The sequence below is a fragment of the Perca flavescens genome, chromosome 18 (assembly GCF_004354835.1).
Source record: "Perca flavescens isolate YP-PL-M2 chromosome 18, PFLA_1.0, whole genome shotgun sequence".
NCBI lineage: Eukaryota > Metazoa > Chordata > Actinopteri > Perciformes > Percidae > Perca > Perca flavescens.
The window spans coordinates 28171920-28194483 of record NC_041348.1 but is presented as its reverse complement, the minus strand read 5'-3'; the positions used below and the strand labels follow the sequence as shown (position 1 = coordinate 28194483).

The 22564-nt window shown below is 41.1% G+C and overlaps 1 protein-coding gene across 2 annotated transcripts in view; it reads right to left on the bottom strand.

Annotated features, from left to right (window-relative positions):
• Positions 1-22564, bottom strand: part of galnt14 (UDP-N-acetyl-alpha-D-galactosamine:polypeptide N-acetylgalactosaminyltransferase 14 (GalNAc-T14)) — a 200818-nt gene that overhangs the window by 74593 nt on the left and 103661 nt on the right. The gene's annotated exons all lie outside the window — the stretch shown is intronic.

Below are 22564 nucleotides of genomic sequence, written 5' to 3'. Positions count from 1 at the left end.
GAGTTATGGTTTGTTTTTTTACGTGCGAAGACAGGATGATTAACAGGTTCCTACAATATACTGCTAACAAGCAAACCTCCCAAGGGAGGTACAGAAATAATGTGTTATGGAAATATTCTACAAGTACAAAAATGTGATATATGCATCGTGAGATAACTAGAAAAAAAATGTGTACAGCGTATGCATTACATAAATAACAAATAAGATGCATGAAAAATGAATACAGCAAGAAAAATCTAAATACTACTGTACATTCAGGAAAAGTTATAGGAAGTGAAGAAGAGGAAACCATTTCTGAGTGCGTTATTGCTCTGTGTGGTGTACATCATTTGAGACTACGGTAACTGTCAAATTTAAGAGAGGGGAGGGATGCTGTCATGTCTGGAATATCTGCCGTATCGCCCCTTACAGAACAAATGAGGACAACACTGCTGTCAGCGCAACATCAGCTCCTTCTGTGCGGTCCTCTGAAGCATTTCCTAGAAATCAAATCCACTCGACACGTGAAGTGTGTTTTTGTAGCTGCTACAGGCTCAGTAGAGGTGTAAGGCACAGAGTCAGGCTCAAGTCTTCCACTATGTAGATCAGTGTACATCAGCTGTTGTATGGAGCTGTGTTTTAACTTTTTCCATTGTTATGTTGTCATACATAGACCCAATCACGATGTGGCGGTTGGGACAATGAGGCTACTGCAACAAACACTACACCCAAAGAAGCCATTTTATTCAACATACGAATACAGCACTTTTTTCTGGTTTAGACCATAGACTGTGTAATATTAATGGCCAACGCATCCGGTTCGTGCTGCAAATGCGGAAGTGTCTTAAAGCTGCATTCTATCTGAATTCCAGCAGGGGGTGACACATGCGGTTGCAAAAGGAGTTCAGTTTCTGGAGAAGTCTATGAGAAAGTGACCCATTTCTCACTTGATTTATGACCTCAGTAAACATCTTCATCATGAGTTTATGGTCTCAATTGCTAGTTTTAAGTCTTCTGCAACACAGAATGATGTTCAATTTTTAAATCATGGTCAACAGGGGGGTGTTTTAGGGCGTGGCTATGATGTGATTGCCAGTGAACGTGTGTAACGTAACGGGGCTCCTCCCACACTCCTCCCTCACTCCTCCCTCTCGTTTAAAATCGCCACATCCGCAACCAGGATGGCTGCGCCCGTAACGGCGAACTTGACGACGGATAGCAGACCAATGGGTGACATCACACATGCGCTGTCCATTAATTTTAACAGTCTATGGTTTAGACTCTTGCTTTGTTGACACACACACACACACACACACACACACACACACACACACACACACACACACACACACACACACACACACACACACACACACACAATCGGTATATAGAAGCAGATGGTGAAGTTGTCACAGTCAGAAGAGTCATGGCTTTAAAAGAGATCTCCTTTTTGGAATACAGCATGCTTCATTATTATAAATCTATAAATAAATCGTGCAGCATTATCACAACAGCTAAATATTCCTTTGGATCTGAGATGAAATAGGCCAAGTTAACAGAACTGACTGCAGAGTCTGATCCATTGAAAGGGGGATTTCACTAACAGACATCCTTTGTTTTCTGTTCTTCTGTGAAAGTGCCATGAATTTATGTTGTTGTTGTTTAAATAATGTAGAAACATTAAATGACTCAAATTAAATGTTTAGCTGACATGGAATAAAATGCTTGCAAATAAGTTTTGCATTTCTGTTACTTCCATCATTTTCTACTCTTTGTTTTGTTTTGAAAGTACACCATGAAGCAACTAAATTTAGCGGAGGAGGGGGCGAAATTGTCACACACGCTGCAAATCTTGGCGAGGGAGAGCATCTTCCAAACTAACTCCAACGCCCACCGTCACACTAAACGTAGATCGCTGTCACCCAGGAGGGCTCGTCGAGGCCTCTTCAACAGGCTAACCTGAGAAACACGCCACTCCAAGCACAGAGAACGCCAAAAAAACTTAAAAGAGAAGCAGGGCTGGATCCAAGTATTCGTTCGGTGGCTACGTAGGTATAATTTTGGGATTTGAATATTCTTTTTTTGTTGTTGCTTTAAACATGCATGCAGGCTGAAATTCGCGGTGGTGTTTATTTTCGGATGAAGCTGCTAAATGTCCGCCAGCCGCTGGCTAATTCATGCAGCATTATGTCGTCCATCTCAGCCGAGTACGGAGAAATGTTGAGTTACAAGCGAGCTACGACGTCTGTAGAGGTCTGGATGGTTAACCTGTAGCAGCCTGGTGTTTTCAGGCAATATGATAAAAGGTAAAGATAGTGCGGCTGTGCATAATGCCAATACAGTGAGGCGCTGGCTGGCCGAGCATTCATTCACACACTGCGTCGCTGTCACTCGTCAGACAACCCGGTAAAAACTCCCGGTCTTTTCGTTAGTTTTGAAGGTGTGCGGCAAAAAGTTAAGTCTGAATCAACTTTAGAAGAAAAGCAATCTGACGTCAACCTGCTGTGAACAATCATGTAACGTTAACCGGCATATACGACTTATCAGTACCGCGGCGTGCGATTCCCGAAACGTTACTGTAAAAAAGATTTACAGTATTGCAGATATTGCTGGGCAATAAATCGATATTATATCGATATCGTGATATGAGACTAGATATCGTCTTAGATTTTGGATATCGTAATATGATAATATGGCCTAAGTGTTGTCTTTTCCTGGTTTTAAAGGCTGCATTACAGTAAAGTGATGTTATTTCCTCAACTTACCAGACTGTTCTAGCTGTTTTATTATTTGCCTTTACCCACTTAGTCATTATATCCACATTACTGAGGATTATTTATCAAAAATCTTATTGTCTAAATATTTTGTGAAAGCACCAATAGTCAACACTACAATATCGTTGCGGTATCGATATCGAGTTATTTGGTCAAAAATATCGTGATATTTGATTTTCTCTGTATCGCCCAGCCCTACTTTGAACTGTGGGTAATTCCCTTTGCAGAGGATGCAGACTTCATGGAAAAGGGCTCGGTAAGTGTGTACTCAAACCCTCACGCCCTTTGAAATTCAACATCGGGACAACCCTAAGCCCTTACGAATTTCTCGCACCAAAGTCCGTGAGTCTGTTAGTCCGGACTTTGGGATTGGGCCCTTCTCTTTTTCTGAAGCTGCCTTCAAGTGCGGTCAGAAATGTTGGTTTCTTCCACCACTGCCGAAGCTTCGAAGCTCACAAAATGGTATATTCAGTGCAGCCTTAAAGCGTAGACACACGATGGCTTCACAGCCAAGCAAAGACTTGGGACTAGTTATTAGTGGATTGAAGAAAGGGGAAGGTGGTGTCAGAGATGAACAAAGGCAGAGGTTTTCCCGATACGACAGAAGATGGGATGTGTTTTTATTTTATTTTAACGACTCCCGGGCTTTCTGTGGTTCCTTGTTAGTGCTGTTCGATCCCCCAGCGAGGAGAGAGGCTCGTGTTTTCCAGAGTTTTCTGACTGTTTGAAAAACATGAGGCTGGAACTGCTGAGAGAGATGCCTCACCCCTGTGCTGCTTACATATTCATGCTTTACAGTTCCACAACTCTGACTGCCTCTGACTCTGTATGTGTGTGTGCGTGCGTGTGTAATGGATATAATCGATGCAGTTGTTTCATCTTATGAAACGTGGTAGCGTCACGAAATTAGCTACTGTGTCACACAACAACGTTCAACACTGTAATCTCTTACGAAACAGGTATTTTTAACCATTTTCAGCCATTTAATTGTTTGCGGAATCTGTTACATGAAACCGGTTTCTCTGCGACCTCTTATTTTCTCCTCCACCTCTTGTGGGATCTAGTTAGCCGTCTTTCTTTTCTTCCCTTTCATACGGTTATGTAAGTGTACCTCTTTGAGGAAACTTTGCAGACACGCAGCACACATGAGTGGGTAACTATGTCACGGAAGACATCCCATGAGGACATTCTTCACTGGGATTGTTGGGGGAATGCAGATGCAACTGGTCCAAAGCTGAGCCATGCTGCTGTATCAAAGGAAAACCTGCGATACTAATATGGAGATGTACATCTGTGGAGTAGATACTACAATCTGAAAATATTCCTGCAGAGGGATTGCTCAAGTTGTTCCGAGTTCTGGTGAGTCTTCTATATATTCACGACAGGAACAAATGTAATTGGAAATGTCCACAGTACATGATGCTGTTGTTATTGATAGAGCATGACTGATTGTTTGCTTGCATTTTGTTTATGCATTTGAGAGGGAAGAGTAAAGAGAAAGAGAGTGAGAGAAAGGAGTGAAGAAAGTTAAAGTGCCCATATTATGAAAAAGAAACACTTTTTCTGTGATTTGGGGTATTATTTTGTGTCTCTGGTGCTTCCACACGTATACAAACTTGGAAGAAAATCCATCCATGGTGTTCTGAGTGAGATACGGGTTTCTGAATGTATCCTGCCTTCAGGCTCCGGGTGAGCTGGTCAAAATCTGCACGGCTTTCTACGTCACTAGCCAAAACGCAGGGCTAAGGTAGCGCTAGCATGCTAGCGGTTAGCCCCCTCGTTCTCAATGGCAAAACACTGCTACAACACACACTAGTTCACCATAATCTACAAAAGAACTACTTCCATGTCCCTGTTCTGCAGGTATTCCACGCAAAGTTGGAAGAGCACCCTCGTTTAGAAGAAGTCTCCTGGCTAATCCTGCCTTGTACTGAGTGAAGTTAGAGAAACAGCTAGCTGGTGTGATCCTTACCTAGCTACTGAGCATGTGCGACTCCCACCAAAGATGGTACAGAAGTGGGATGTCTCACTCTGTAGCTAAAATAGAGAGTTCAACACAATTAAACCATGTAAACCTATTGGTACAACCTCAAAATACAATTATGAACCTGAAAATGAGCATAATATGAGCACTTTACGAAGTGACTGAACGAGTGAGTGCACAACACAAAAGGGCCCTTTTTTAACGATCTAAGCGCACGGCTCGAAGCGCCTGGTGCAGGTGCATTTAGGGCGTGTACGAATCCACTTTTGCTAGTTTAACGGGCGCATGGTTCACAAGGGTTGTACTTAGTGTCTCAATTAATCGTAGGTGTGTTAGGGGCGTAACATGCAATAAACCAATCAGAGGTCATCTCCCATTCCCTTTAAAAGCCAGGCGCGTTTGGACCTTGGAGCATTGCTGTTATGATGGAGGATTTGCTGAGCAGGAAGGAGAGATTTTCAGGAGAAGAAACTGATCTGCTCATGCGTGAACTGAAAGCGAGTGAGCACATCATAATATTATTACATTGTAATATTTTTTATTTTTAATCTTGTGCATGTTTGTGTGCAGCTGCACAAGCCTAGGCGGGTGCAAGATAGGGCCCTAAAACTAACGGTACCATCGCTAAAAACAATAACACCATAATGTCCATGTTCACACACCCCACCCAATCCTACCATTTCTTTCTTTCTCCCTCTCCTAATCATTCTTTCCTTCCCTCTCTCTCTCTCTGTTGCTGCAACTCCCCTCTCTCTTTCCGTTTGTCTCTGCGTCTCCTTTCATCCCGTCATGTCAGAGCAAAGAGAAACTAGGATCTAAACTCAGACAACGCTTTGAACAATGGAGCAGATGAAAGATCTGTCAGAGGGAGGGAGAGGAGTTCTCTCTCTCTCTTTCGTCTCTATTTCTGTCATTCTATCGGCTGAATGGACTTCAGAGAAAGTCGATTTAGGGAGTGGGAAGAAGAGAGCGAGAGAGAGGGTGAGAGTGGGTGGAAGAGTGAGGATGACAACGAAGGGAGAAAAAGAGTAACAGGGAAAGAAAAGAGGAAGAGTTGGAGGGTAACACACTTAAATAAACCACATAAAGGAGAGTGAGTCAGTAGAAGAGATAGAAAAACAGTGTAATTTTGGATTCACGGTTTTCAAACTGCTCCACAGGATGTTTTGCTTGTTTGTCATTTCAATGCTTTATTTGAATAATTCCACTATGTACTGAAGAGTAACCAGTGCAGACATCTTTATTTGTCCTCAAACGTCTAAAAATCTTTAGTATCGTAATTCTGGGTGTCATTTCAGTGATTATATATGTATATGTTAAGGTTATAAACAATTTCCTAACTTGAATTTTTACACAGAGTGGACTGAGGTCTACGAAGCTTATACTTTATACCTAAATATTACCATACATCCGTCAAAATGTCCCACATCTCGGTACTGCTCTCATTAAACAACATTAAAATGATTAGTTTCTTGTCTTTCTGCAGTGAGGGCTGGAAGAAAACTCTAAAGCCCCACCGGTCAAATGTGTCTTGTTTATACCGCATACGGTAATGCACACACGCCTCAGCAGCACGCCTAACATGTTGCTTTGTGGTTTGACTCATAACTGCTGAGTTGAGCACATTTAGGAGCAAACGTGCATTAGCATTCAGTCGCACTGAAGCTAAATTTAGACCCTACTTTCAGTGTCAAGGAAGCGGAGGTGCTACTTCGTCTTTACAGTCTGTAATAAATGCAAAGTTTCTTATTATATTCTTATCCTTATGCAGAAAAATGCAGCAAACCGTAACGGCGTGAAGCTACATATACAGCGTGACGAGGCAAGTTCATCGGCAGGGTAAACTTTAACTTTTCTTGCCTTGTATAGAAAGTTTTGGATACCTGTCTTACTGACTTTTTGCTGCTTCAACATGAGCTCCAGATACAATTCTGACAGGATGAGTCAACTGAAGACTAGACTTGCGTATTAAGAAGTGTTTGAATTACACTCTGGCTTTCAGGAGAGGGTACTGTACACTTGTATGAACACACATAAATGAAACTTTGCTTAGGGCTGGGCAATATATATATATATATATATATATATATATATATATATATTTAAATAAATAAATGATATTGTATATATGTTTCTATATCATTTATCGTATCGCAATGTCCGCTCTCAGTAAATGAGAAAATACTTTTCACTTGTATTTTATTCACACAGGAAAAAATAAATAAAAGGCTTTCATGTGGTTGTTTCATATAGATTGTTCATTAATCGAATAACAAAAAAAAACAGCCTTAATGTAAATTCATACAGAGAATATTTAGCCGGGGACAACAAATAAACAGAAAAATGATTCCCTGTTGCAAAATGGCAACGCACAGCGGACCGGCAATGGTTTGTCATAACAGTTTCCAAGAAATATGCTGTTCAGAGATAAGCACATGAAGCCAGAGTGTGCGACACTTTAATCTTACTTTCAAGTCTACTGAGTGATCAGCACCTCACGGCAGCCCATGGTGTGCATTCATTTTCTATATTATGTAACTGTTTATCATCATTTTATAGTATAGAATAGTGGCCGTGTTTTGTGTTTCACCGCATTTTATGACTCCATACACACATATAGAGTAATAAAAATACATTAGAATATTTCACATTTTTAAGCTCATACAATATGTCGGCAGATGTCATGGCTGCCACCTTCCACAGCAGACAGCCCGACAATCTCCTCCTCTCAACTCCTGCTTACATTACAGTATATGGAAGAGAGACTCTGTCAGCATCCATCTATTACTGTGTGTGTGTGTCCTGACATAGCTGCAACTTCCAAGGCAGTTAGCTTCACACAGGCAGGAAACCTTAACTCACTCTGTAGCCCCAGGTCACACACACACACACACACACACACACACACACACACACACACACACACACACACACACACACACACACACACACACACAGTAGTAGATAAATGTTTGGAGGGAGAGGTTTTCCACATGAAGGATTCTGTACAATGGATCTGTGGTCACTCTCCATCATACAAACACACACACACACACATACACAATAAATGAGGAGATACACACTGAGTGTATCGATGCAAAAAAAGTACACACACACACACACACACAGACACACAGCGATAACAGTGTGTGTGGGTTCTGCTGGTTGATGAATGAAGCATCCCACCACAGATGGTGGTATAGAGAAATGCTTATACATTACACACACACACACACGCACACACACACACACAGACAGACAAACTCATTAAACTCTGCAGAGTGTTGTGTTGTGTTGTTTCATTGTGTTACGCGAAAGCCTGGAGGGCAAGAATCTCAGTGCCAATCAAGCATTAGCAGCACTTCTCACACACACACACACACACACACACACACACACACACACACAATAACAGACACCAACAACTACACGCTCACAAGTACGTTAACACACACACGCACAGGCAGACACACACTGTTGGCTTAGCAGTCTGTGTGATGCCTGGTTGCCTGCAGGTCTGGTAGCAAGGGCCTCTGCTGTCCTAGTTGTTTTCCATCCAAACCTATCCCTTTATCTCGCACACACGCACGCACGCACACACACACACACACACACACACACACACACACACACACACACACACACACACACACACACACACACACACACACACACACACACACACACACACAGATGCTGTGTAGCTGCAGGAGATTCAGTTTGGGATGTTATACTGTATATATTTCAGATACCAGGCTGTTAAATTAAGTAAAAAAAACATGGCACACACACAAACACGCACACAGAAAAGTCAGAGGTGAGACGTGGAGGAGCAGACACACAGACAGCTATTTTAAAACAACAGGACGTTTCAGCAGAAGCAGAAATAAACTACCACACTACTCACACAAGAATCCTGACCCTGAACTCTAACATCTGACCTCTTGAAAATCGACTTTCCTTACAGAGAAAAGAACATGAACAAATTATACATTTCAGCAGCAGGTGGATCTGGACTCGCCTCATCAGGAAACAGAAGGATGCATTTCATTTTAATTGGTATTTTTATTTAAAGGAGTTAATCACAACTTTGATCTTGTTTTTGTAGTTTTGGCCATCTGTTCTATGAGTAATGAGTACATGATATTCATCACGGTAACTGGTGAGATCTGAGAGGACAGTGACATCACTGATAAAAAAAAGTGTCATGGGACAAGAAGCAGTCAGACGATCAGACAGGCTGGAAACAAACACTCAAACTATTCAAACTTATTTGGATGAGAAAACTAAGTCATATAGTGAAGTTACCGCCCAAACATAATAGTAAAAAAATAGTTGTAAATAGTTAAAGGGGCCGTAGGTAGGATTGTGAAGATCCAGGACTTCTCAGTCCCTCCCCCGTTTCTGCTGAAGCCAAAATCGGTCTTCTAAGCCCCTCCCCCCACAAGGGAGAATGAATATGTGTGCATGAGCAGTGATTGACACACAGTTTTTTTTTTACGTTTTAAAAAACGTCTTTTGCATGATAAAAATGTAATGTAACTGCTAATTAACTTGTTAGTCCTAACTTTGAACCAGCAAGTTGCGTTTTAAGCTCCTCTTTTTTTCTGCTTGTGGAGAGCTACGTGACGCATGAAACTATATTGATGAGAACTGGCGAGTTAAATCGGCCGTCTGAGAGAATACCAGGGAGACACACAGCTGACATTCTGAGGGTGTAGGCGCTGGAGACAGGCTCGGGCATACACGCTGCGGGCCGCTGTGGACTTGTGTCAGTCCCACAAGCGCTTTCAGGAAAGTGGCTGCATGTGTTCGATATATACGATATTTACGTGTAGCAAGCCTAAACATTAATTCCCGACATGTTTATATCGGTCAGCAGTTGTCTGCGCTGACGTACCGTCACCTGTTGGGACACAGATGTCTGTACCGTGGCTCTGACCACGGGAACAGTGACTGCTCGCTTCAAAGCAGCGTAAAAAACTCTTGAAAATAATGTCCATTTCGCAAATGTATCTGTCTCTGCAGTCATCTCAACCATTCGAATACAGCAACAGGAAATAATACTCACGGCTTGGTTACCTCTGACTATCTCGTTAGGTTTAATGTAGTTGTAAGTTCAGGGTAGTTCTGGCGCTAAGTTCCGGACGCAGCTACGGTGGCTCTGCAACATTTTTTATATGCACCCCGCAAAAGAAAACACCACAAGAAATATTAAATGAAGTTAACTGTTCACACAATACAGTAACGTGAGCTAGTTAAATTAGCTGGGTACATGGTTAAATGTCATTTGCTTTTACCAGTGTATCGCGTGTGTACTTGCCATTTTAGCGCATAGCTTGCTAGCTCAAAGTTTGTTGTTGTTTTCCAAATCGAAGGGATTTTGAAAACGGCAACACACAGACAGTGGAACTTTGAGGGGCCAAGCCTGACATCCACCGTGTGGCAACAGGCTTCATCCTGGAAATGTACTTCCGTTGATCCAGACTAAGTTTTAGGTAATTTCTACAAAAATATCCCTTAAAGTTCTTGCAGCCCAGTAACAAATGGGTTAGTAATTCTGGCTGGGGTGTGTGTTTTAAACCTGCCTGATGGGTCTGACTGGTGATGCCTCCCGTGCTGTCAAACACTGTAGGAATGTCATCGTGTTCCCAGACCAGACCAGAAGAATTGCATCCGTTAGTATGTCATCATAACATACGTCCTTTAGAGAGTTCTGAGTGAGAAATATTAAAACTTTAAAATGTTAATACTGTTCCCTGCTGTTACCAAAATCATACGGACAGTTTTTATGGTAAATACAATCAGTGCTGTGTTGTGTGTTTTTACAAACTCCAGGTTGAGTGTTGCAGCAATTTGTCTTCTTTGGAAAATCTTTTCAATAACACATTTTCTACCATTTTATATGCATTTGTTGTTGTTCCATTTCCCTCCTAGATGAGCTTTTATGTCATTTGAGTCTGTTTTTCATTGTGATCTCTTGCGGTGAGAAGCTTTTATGAAACCCTTGGGGAGGCTTTTTGTCTCATCTGCGCTGTTTGTAAATGACATCCTTTCATCTATCTTTTTTCTAGCATAGATGCATGTCATAAGCCATATTTTATAGCAATTACATCTGTGATTGCCATAAAAAACATGTTGATGTTCACGTTCTGGTATTTACTGGCCTGTTTCTGCAGTAAGAAAGGCAAGGTGAAAAATGTACACCAACCACCCACATATTGCCAAATTTGGTTCAACTACTTTGGCAGGTAACCAACTAGGCTGTTCTCTGCTTGATTCAGCACTTTGTCTGCTAAAATACTGAAGGTTTGTGGGTGGAATTCAGAAACTATTAACTTGACTGGTGGAAAAACAAGTCAAGGCGAAGAAAGTTGAGCAAAAGTAAACACAGGAAACACTCTGTAGTGGCAAATGAGCTCAAGCTGCCATGTATCCTGGGGAAATTTGTCTTTCTTCTCTACCAAATATTATTATGAAGTTGAAATCTGTTCTTTTAAAAAAAGTCTCATTTTGAATTAAATTAAATGAAAAGGGGCTGCTGAATTTTGCATACAATAGCCACCGTAACCAGCTGTGTCCTGGTGGTGATTTACACAAAAAATGTTTCTCAGACGTGTGTGTATGTATATATATATATATATACACACACGTCTGAGAATACACACACGTCTGAGAAACATTTTATATATTTACTGTTTACACAACAGCAGAATTAAAATCTGCCCAAGAAAGTGCACATAGTATGCATGAACATGTTCCACAATGCCTTGATTCATATGCCACACTTCCACTGTGTGTTAGGGCATGGCTCTACTCAACTCAATTTTTTTTTGGTTTCCATTTTGTATATTACCTATTAATTATTTTGCTATCGCCTCAGTCGAGGATCCAAGTGAGCTGAGCCGATATTAGAAGGTGGAGTTAAAAAACCCTACGGACCACTGATTGGTCAGAGAGAATCGTCAGTAGCACGACATGGGACATCCTGCATAAACCGGGACATCCTGCATAAACCAGACATTTTTAAATAGCCAAACAACCGTTAACGGTGACTGCAATTTCATTCAACCCAGATTCCAAAAAATGGCAGCCTGCAAAACTACGCCGTACACACCACGCTGTACAATTGACAAAGTGCAGACGTTCCTCTGTTTGGTTGCCGGTAAAAGGATGCATGGAGTGTGGCGTTGCAGATGAGGTCACAGGGGAGTCCTTGGCCCTTTGCTGCATGTCTTCCCTCCTCTCTCTCCGCTTTCCTGTCTCCAAGCTATCCTATCAATCAAAGGCTTTAAAAGCCCAAAAAAAGAATCCTAAAAATAAAACAAAATGGGGGTAAAATCCGCAGCGTAAAACCAAATAGAGAAAAGCATCTGGTACCAAATGTGAATCGAGTCGAACCGTGCAGCAGAAATGAGGCAATAATCTTTTACTTTTGCAGTATTCTGCCCAGTAAGACCAGTCTTCGCTGAGTAGCGCTACTGTAGCTAGTGTGTGTGAAGTACCTTTGCTCAAAGGCCACGTCAGTGGTATTTACTAGTGCTGTCAGTTAAACGCGTTATTAACGGTGTTAACGCAAACCCATTTTAACGGCATACATTTTATTATTGCGAGATTAAAGTTCTTTTTGGCCTAGCAAACTTTGTAGTTTTTTTTCACATGCTGTTGCAAAAACTAGTAACGTTAGAAAAACTACAACACCACACCGGATCTAGCTAGACCGGAAACAGAACAACACAACAGGCACGCCACACACACTTGTAGTACAGTAGCAGGCTAAAGTTACATTTTGAGTGGATGGCGAGCGCGAGACGCCGAAATGGATGCCAATAGGATTCTGAAAGGAAAGTTTATTTTTAAAAAGTTGCCAAATTGTTCCAATGACAAGACCAAAGTGATGTGTGTGTTTTGTCGTGAGCTATCATCGCAGCACGTCCAGTCTGAAATACCACTTGATGGCCGAGCACACAGCTGATGCAAATTGTCCCCCACCCCCCCCCCCTCGTCAAAGCCAGGCAACAAAAGCACAAAGCAAGCCGATAAGAGCATTAAAATGAGAAAAAAATAATGGGACAAAAAGAAATCAAGGGGACATTTAGAATAGATAAAAATGTGCTATTAATTGCGAGTTAACTATGACATTAATGCGATTAATCGCGATTAAATATTTTAATTGTTTGACAGCACTATTATTTATCAAAGTAAAAGAAGACATTTTGTTCCCCTTCATTGCTAGCTTCTTTATTTTAAAAATTCTAATTAAACCGACTTCATAGAAGATATCTAAAATGCAACTCGGAGTAGTTCCTGACCTCTGGATTTAGTTTTTTTAAATGTGTTTTGAGTTTTGAGGTTGTTAAACTATTTCAGGAACAAACTGGTTAACATGACCTAGTTTACTGTAGTTGAAACATCCCAACCAATCCTCCTCTTCTTCTCTTGTTAATACAAAAGTAGCTGAAGCCTGTTTTAATCCCCATCCAACAGCTTTTGAACAAGTTTTCCTATCAAGTGCCAGTTCTGTAATTATTAACTTTTTTAATTTTTTGGCCTTGATTCGGCAACTGAACTTGGATGCTCTTATCAGCGTTACACTGCTCGACATTCACAGTTTCTGCACACCGAACCTCAGGAGAAAAACCAGTCCATTAATGATGCTGGTTGAGTGCCTTGCTCAAGGTTACTTCAGGAGAAGACGTGTTAATTTCTTTTCCCCTCCCCAGCGTGTCACATCCAATAAAGCTGGAGATGCCTTGACAATAACTTGTGCAAAATAAACGACGAGGGGGCTGGTGAGTTATTTTTAAGGAGGAGCGAGGGATTGGCTCGGAGGCGGTTTGAGGTACCTGATTGCCACTGCTGATGTTTGAAGACAAACTCATTTCATCCCCCGGGACGCTCAAGTTAAATCTGACCCAGTTTGGTTGAAACATGCCAGTGAGTGATGATACCTTGTGAAAACCAATCAAAAAGCATGGATTCAAAACCAATTTTCACTTCAAATGCTCGTGTGTGTCACTTTGTGATAATGATTTAGAAATGTTTAGCTTTAATTTGTCCAGGGAGCATCCCCTGAGCTTTTATCAGAAACAGAGTTTCACACACTTTTTAATCCTGAGAGTTGCTGCTGTTGACATGAATATCTCCAGCTAAGCTGCAGAGGCTGCGCTGCCTTTCTCAGGGCCACTTGGGCAGCAGTTGTTGAAAGAAAATAGGGAGATTTGACAAAAAGCTTTGAAGCTTTAAAAGGTTCTAGAAAAAAAAGGTAGTAAGTGGACCTTCGGTTAGATTGTTTTGACTGTATAAAAGGAGAAATCTGGCGCAAAATGAACCTAGGGGTTAAAAACACGTGTACCGAGTCGACCGTTCTCTGGGATATGTTTTCATGCTGATCGAATGTGACCAGTTTTAGCACAAACCGCTAATTATCTTATAACGCTAGCCGTCGGGGCACGAGTAAAGTAAAAAGAAATCGCTATTTCTATACAACTAACAAGGCTCAAAATAGCACCACACTTCCACGGTAGCATAATAAGGGTCCCTACGTGTAAACCGAAGCATTGAGAACTTTGTAAGTGTACAGACAGTTTATTAAAAAGATAGTTTATAAAGACCGTACCGTTCACATATACAGGCGGGCGCCATCTTTGGAAAACAGTCACGACCAGTCAAACGATGAACGCCTTGAGCTATGTTACTGGTTATACGGCGGTTTGCGCTAAAACTGCTCACATTCGATTAGCATGAAAACATATCCCAGAGAACGGTCGACTCGGTACACGTGTTTTTAACCCCTAGGTTCATTTTGCGCCAGATTACTCCTTTAAGAATGAACTTTCGTGCAAAAATCATGGGAGTCTCACCAGCTTTTGACCTCTGCAGGGAAGTCTGAGTTTGTCCCCAACCGTATGTGAGATTTTTACAAACATATAAATAAAGTAGTTAATCCTCTGGTGACTAAACTGATAAAGATTTACTGAGTAGTTCATCTTATTCTAAGTGATGAGCAACAGAAATATACAGAATATTTTAAAAATCACACACACACAAAAACACTTATACACACAGCGCAGTGTATAACAGTGCTTTCTAATATTTCTTGGATCTTCTATCTGTGATTCAGTTCTCGTCTAGTGATGTCTTGCGGCTGCATGTTGCGGGAAGTGATGCTGAAAAAGAGTTGTGTTTCTCCCTCTGGCCTTCTCTTCCTCTCATCCGTAACACACACACACGCGCGCACACACACCCGCGCACACACACACACACACACACACACCTCTACTGCTATAATTGTGAGGACAGTGTATTGACTGCAACCCAATTTTGGACCGAGGTGGCAGTTGAACCCTCACAATGTGATATATGAATAACATTACACACACACATACACACATACACACACACACACACACACACACACACACACACACACACACACACACACATACAACGACATGCAGTTAATGTAAGTATATGGAATTAAATTAGAATATCCATAAGGACGAATAATTCCACATAATCAACATGGTTAGAGGTTATGTAGGGATAGAAAAATCTCACACACACACACACACACACACACACACACACACACACACAAACACACACACACACACACACACACACACACACACACACACACACACACACAGCTGCAGGCTGAGAGCTATGGTAAAAGTGGAACATCGCTGACGCTGATGTATGGCTAACTCTGTAGTTCGCTCTGTAACACCAGAATCTAATGAAAGTTAATGATTTTTTAGCAGCCTGAAATCTGGTGAGATCTTTTTGTTCACTGACACCCTTAGACGTGCTTGTGTTTTTTTGTTTTTTTTACTTCGGTACAATCTCTCGTGCTTTCTGCATCTTGAATTCGTAGTGGATAGCACTGATATCTTCTCATAACAATCATATTTGGTTTGGTTTATTTATGGATATAGAAAGACAACAAAGGGGGATCCAAGGGATAACATGTAAAAGTGAAAAACACTTTGGTCCCTGATGTAAGAGAAATGAGAAATGTGATATTGCACATGCATCTTTCTAAAACACACAAGAGAAATGTGGGGCTCAGTGTTTTGCTCATTGACACTGACGTGGAGAAGGAGCTGGGATAGAACAACTGTTTTCTGTATCAGAAAGAAACCTGCAATAAAAAAAAAAGGTCTTCACATTTTTTTTTTTCAAATCTTATCATGCATAATGCATCTGCCATGGTTGACTTTGTTGTTCATCATTAGGAATAAGTCAGGGAATATTTGGCCAGCTGCTGATTTTACAGCTCGTGTTTTCGGTTTTCAAACATCCTAACGTTAAAGTTTGCGTGGCTCAGCTGTTCTGTGAGCTTAATGCTAACATAGCATGTTAGCATGCAAACCGTAAGCACGTTTACATGGTATGTTGGCCTTAGGCTGAACGCACAGCTGAGCCTACAGCTGAGACAGTTCAAATGGATGATGTTTGAACTTAGCTTGTGGTGTTGACTCCATTACATGTTTGAAAAACGTTCAGATTTAAATTTTTAAAGCGGGGTTGTATGAGGTACTAATCCATAGTAATGTATGCTCTCGTCAAAGCCACCAGACTCCATTAACGAAAACAACTATTTTATTCCTTAGTTTGCTCCTTAGCTTTGTTAGCTCCTAACCCTTTAAAAATACCAATACAAGTCACACAATAACCCAAACAAGATAACCGATCGAGGCAGTGGTTGATCAGCAACTCCCATGTTCTGCGAGGTGAAATTAAGGTTGTTAGTTATATAACTTACAGTGACACAGCATGAAAAGTGGGATTTCCGTCCCTGTAAATGCCTGTAAACGCCCGGAAATCCCCCTAATTTTCGGCAGTTATCGACAATTTACAGGCTGCGAATGTCATGTTCGTCTGTGCCACATATTGTCGGAAAGGAACCATGACGTATGTGGAGAGCCCCCGCGGAAGTGTTAATGGATCTAATTAGAATATGAATGGGCGCCTGGCCAGAGAACGTCTGGCCTGGCTGGAATTTTCTCACTCACTATTGGATGAAACCACTACTTTTAAACAAGAAAAATCTCTCGTGATTGGTTGACAGGTCTGTCACGGGTTAGGCTATTGGTCAACCTGGGCCATTATTATTATAATAATAAAATTATATATATATATATATATTTATGTATTATATATATTTATTTCATATATGCTATGTTGTATATTCATGTCATGATTATTATAGTTAAAATGATTTGCCAGGAACGTGTTGTTTATTCAAAGATAGAGCTTTATTGACACAAAACACAAACACAATCAGAAAAAAAAACTATGTCCAAAGCATCGGAGACATACAGCACACACAACAAATATCCCACGCTCACGAGGAGCAGCACCATCCACCCCTAACCCACGGCCGGCTCGGAGCTGTAGGTAACCGGCAGCATTCGGTCTGAATTCGGTCCATTTTGCAGACGTCTGTGGTGTGTTGTCCTGTAGATCTATGGTGGCGCACTTCCAAATGTCCACCTCACCCGCAGCCAGCACTGTCTCGCTTCCAGCAGCTGTAAAATCAATCAATAAAGACAATCAGTACTGCGTGATATTTATTTATGGCCACAACACACCTATGAATGCACCTGAAAAATATTCCCATTGACCAAACGGATCTAATCTTACCCTCTTTTCTTCTCGACCGACTCCGAGCTGGACTCTTCACAGCTTCTGCCCGCGATGCCACATCTGGTTGTTTCTAGCTGAAGCTCCTGCGTGCTGTCTTGTAATATGTCTTACAGGCAGCTGGAAAACAATTAAATGAGAGTGGTATGAATAAAAAACACAAGTCACATTAAAATTAAACAAGGAAAGATGAAAAAGTAAAAATTACTTACACACAATGGCGTCATTATCAGCGTCATGTAAATCTGGACTTGCATTCAGCTAAGAGCAAATATAGGTCACGGCCTCGTTATGAGGCGAGGTTAGTCTGTAAAAAATAAAATAAAAAACTATGGTTAAGATATCTATCTGACAGATATCTTAACCATCTATTAACGTATATCTATGTCCTTATACAGAAGAGTTAATGAAGTTCATTCAATGAAAGCATATTCTTTAAATCTTACCCTTGCTCCAGTTCGTAGCGCCTGCTACAGTTTGTCTCCGAGTTGTGAAGACGGTGAACTGCTTTCTGAAAATTACGAGATAAAAAAAATACACTTTTATAAAACAACATCACCCGCTCAGCTCTGTAATGAATGGCGCTGAAAGCAGCCACAGCTCTGTGCTGCTTGCGTTTAAACTTGGTGGGGTTTAAAACATTACTGCCAAGTCTAAGTAGTCTGTTTAACATCCAAATACAGTCATTGTACAATCAAGAGTTAATAAACAGTACAGACTAGCTCGCCGTTTCATTAATAATCATATACTTACGTTGACTTCTTCTTTTCTGTGAGCGTATCTTTGGAGCCCCGGAGGAGACATGGAGGAGAGAAAACAACCGCTCCAAACGTCATGAACAACTCCTGTGGGTTTCCGAGTGAAGTTTGACAGAGTGTACCGACAACTCTTTTACCATTTGGCCTGAAATATTCCCATATTTCGATAGTTTTTGCTCCAACTCTCAGACTCATCTCCCGAGTCCCGCCGATTTTTTTCAAATGGAAGCAGTGAGGGCGGGGGTAGGGGGCGGGGCAGAGTGATAGAGAGAGTCCGTGGAGCAGATTAACCAGCAGGGTGCGAACAGCGCACATACTGGTGTGTATGTAATTAATCAAGCATACTTTCACTAAATAAATCAATTCAAGCTAAAATTGAAGAGTCTACAATTAGGCTGTACTGAGTCTGATCTATTTTAAGAGATTTTCTTAAAATTAAGTTAATACCTTTTAGAAAAATGTCACCTGGGGTAACACTCCCCCTGCTGCTTCCATGATTTGCATTTGTATAGCTCACAGCATTTTCATTTACATGTGAAAGCCTCACCTAGAATTAGAGGGAGGGGGGGGTCATGGGGGGACAACTGCCAAGCAAGGCCCACGTCAATTTCCGACAATTTACAGCAGTTTTCGGTGTTGCCTGTAAATTGCCGTGTGCAGTCGTAAACCTGAAGTTCCACGACAATCTACAGTGCCGCATACTGACGAAAATCCCACTTTTCATGCAGTGTGATACACTGACTATAGGTAAGTACCTCACGAAATTCGAATTATCCCTTTAATGTAAATTAAGCTTGGTTTTTAAGATGAAATGTTGATAAAATTAAAATGGACAAACAAACATCATGGCACCTCTGGTGTCTCTCCACTGCACAGCATGAGCCCCACTTTGTGATAACTGCCTCTTGCGCTCGGAAAAAAAGGGAACATCACTTGGGAGCACTCTCGGTTGACCCCTGCAGGACTTTTAAAAGCATTTTCGCAACAATTGGTGCAATCTGAAGAGAGTATTTTGAACTTGCAGTTCATACTGGTAACAATGGTATTTTGGAGTTAAGTGTGTGTGCACGTGTTAGCCTGAGTACATGTGTTTTTGTGCAAGTATGTACAATACCGGTGTGTGCCCGTGCATGCACGCGGGTTGTTTGGACAGGTATTCAAGTTTTTTATCCTGAGTCTAATACTATTGTGGTCATGGTGCTTACACACACACACACACACACACACACACACACACATAGCCGCTGTTGCTATGAGACAAATGGAAATCTGTCAGGAGAACAGTCTATGCTCCTTTTTTTCCACTTTCTGAAGGTACAGTAAAATAGCGTTGTAAGAATCGTCATCCACATATAAGTCTTGTACCGCAGATACAGGATCTTCTATCTATAAATGGGGATCTCTCTGCGTGTGTCCCCATACATGCGCAGTACAGCAGCGGGGGGTGGGAAGTTGCTGCATCCCTAGAACTCGAAGGCTCATTGATTGCGATTCACCGGCTACCGGTGTCATATGCCAAAAAGTGGTCATCCGCTAAAAAACTGATTGCCGTCTACCCTACATGCAAATAAAATCGACACGTCAGATGAACGCCAGGGTTCTTGGGCTGTCCAGCAGGTTGTTTTGTTGCCGGCAGTTGCGTACATTTCTCCGGGCGTGCTGCACGCTGTTTAAAGGTCCCATGACATGGTGCTCTTTGGATGCTTTTATATATAGGCCTTAGTGGTCCCCTAATACTGTATCTGAAGTCTCTTTTATATAGACCTTAGTGGTCCCCTAATACTGTATCTGAAGTCTCTTTTATATAGGCCTTAGTGGTCCCCTAATACTGTATCTGAAGTCTCTTTTATATAGACCTTAGTGGTCCCCTAATACTGTATCTGAAGTCTCTTTTATATAGACCTTAGTGGTCCCCTAATACTGTACCTGAAGTCTCTTTAATATAGACCTTAGTGGTCCCCTAATACTGTATCTGAAGTCTCTTTTATATAGACCTTAGTGGTCCCCTAATACTGTATCTGAAGTCTCTTTTATATAGACCGTAGTGGTCCCCTAATACTGTATCTGAAGTCTCTTTTATATAGACCTTAGTGGTCCCCTAATACTGTACCTGAAGTCTCCTTTATATAGACCTTAGTGGTCCCCTAATACTGTATCTGAAGTCTCTTTTATATAGACCTTAGTGGTCCCCTAATACTGTATCTGAAGTCTCTTTTATATAGACCTTAGTGGTCCCCTAATACTGTATCTGAAGTCTCTTTTATATAGACCTTAGTGGTCCCCTAATACTGTATCTGAAGTCTCTTTTATATAGACCTTAGTGGTCCCCTAATACTGTATCTGAAGTCTCTTTTATATAGACCTTAGTGGTCCCCTAATACTGTATCTGAAGTCTCTTTAATATAGACCTTAGTGGTCCCCTAATACTGTATCTGAAGTCTCTTTTATATAGGCCTTAGTGGTCCCCTAATACTGTATCTGAAGTCTCTTTAATATAGACCTTAGTGGTCCCCCTAATACTGTATCTGAAGTCTCTTTAATATAGACCTTAGTGGTCCCCTAATACTGTATCTGAAGTCTCTTTTATATAGACCTTAGTGGTCCCCTAATACTGTATCTGAAGTCTCTTTTATACAGGCCTTAGTGGTCCCCTAATACTGTATCTGAAGTCTCTTTTATATAGACCTTAGTGGTCCCCTAATACTTTATCTGAAGTCTCTTTTATACAGACCTTAGTGGTCCCCTAATACTGTATCTGAAGTCTCTTTTATATAGACCTTAGTGGTCCCCTAATACTGTATCTGAAGTCTCTTTAATATAGACCTTAGTGGTCCCCTAATACTGAATCTGAAGTCTCTTTTATATAGGCCTTAGTGGTCCCCTAATACTGTATCTGAAGTTTCTTTTATATAGACCTTAGTGGTCCCCTAATACTGTATCTGAAGTCTCTTTTATATAGATCTTAGTGGTCCCCTAATACTGTATCTGAAGTCTCTTTTATATAGACCTTAGTGGTCCCCTAATACTGTATCTGAAGTCTCTTTTATACAGGCCTTAGTGGTCCCCTAATACTGTATCTGAAGTCTCTTTTATATAGACCTTAGTGGTCCCCTAATACTGTATCTGAAGTCTCTTTTATACAGACCTTAGTGGTCCCCTAATACTGTATCTGAAGTCTCTTTAATATAGACCTTAGTGGTCCCCTAATACTGAATCTGAAGTCTCTTTTATATAGGCCTTAGTGGTCCCCTAATACTGTATCTGAAGTTTCTTTTATATAGACCTTAGTGGTCCCCTAATACTGTATCTGAAGTCTCTTTTATATAGACCTTAGTGGTCCCCTAATACTGTACCTGAAGTCTCTTTTATATAGATCTTAGTGGTCCCCTAATACTGTATCTGAAGTCTCTTTTATATAGACCTTAGTGGTCCCCTAATACTGTATCTGAAGTCTCTTTTATATAGACCTTAGTGGTCCCCTAATACTGTATCTGAATTCTCTTTAATATAGACCTTAGTGGTCCCCTAATACTGTATCTGAATTCTCTTTAATATAGACCTTAGTGGTCCCCTAATACTGTATCTGAAGTTTCTTTTATATAGACCTTAGTGGTCCCCTAATACTGTATCTGAAGTCTCTTTTATATAGATCTTAGTGGTCCCCTAATACTGTATCTGAAGTCTCTTTTATATAGACCTTAGTGGTCCCCTAATACTGTATCTGAAGTCTCTTTTATACAGGCCTTAGTGGTCCCCTAATACTGTATCTGAAGTCTCTTTTATATAGACCTTAGTGGTCCCCTAATACTGTATCTGAAGTCTCTTTTATACAGACCTTAGTGGTCCCCTAATACTGTATCTGAAGTCTCTTTAATATAGACCTTAGTGGTCCCCTAATACTGAATCTGAAGTCTCTTTTATATAGGCCTTAGTGGTCCCCTAATACTGTATCTGAAGTTTCTTTTATATAGACCTTAGTGGTCCCCTAATACTGTATCTGAAGTCTCTTTTATATAGATCTTAGTGGTCCCCTAATACTGTACCTGAAGTCTCTTTTATATAGATCTTAGTGGTCCCCTAATACTGTATCTGAAGTCTCTTTTATATAGACCTTAGTGGTCCCCTAATACTGTATCTGAAGTCTCTTTTATATAGACCTTAGTGGTCCCCTAATACTGTATCTGAATTCTCTTTAATATAGACCTTAGTGGTCCCATAATACTGTATCGGAAGTCTCTTTCCCGAAATTCAGCCTTGGTGCAGAATTGCATGGCAAGGTGGAGGGTGGGGGTGTGGCCTTGACCAACTGCCACTTTGCTCGTTTGAAAGCCATGATGTCTCTCTCTCTCATGGGTGGGCCAAATTCTCTGGGCGGGCAAAGCAGAGAAAGGGGAGGTAACCTTGCTCCTTATGACCTC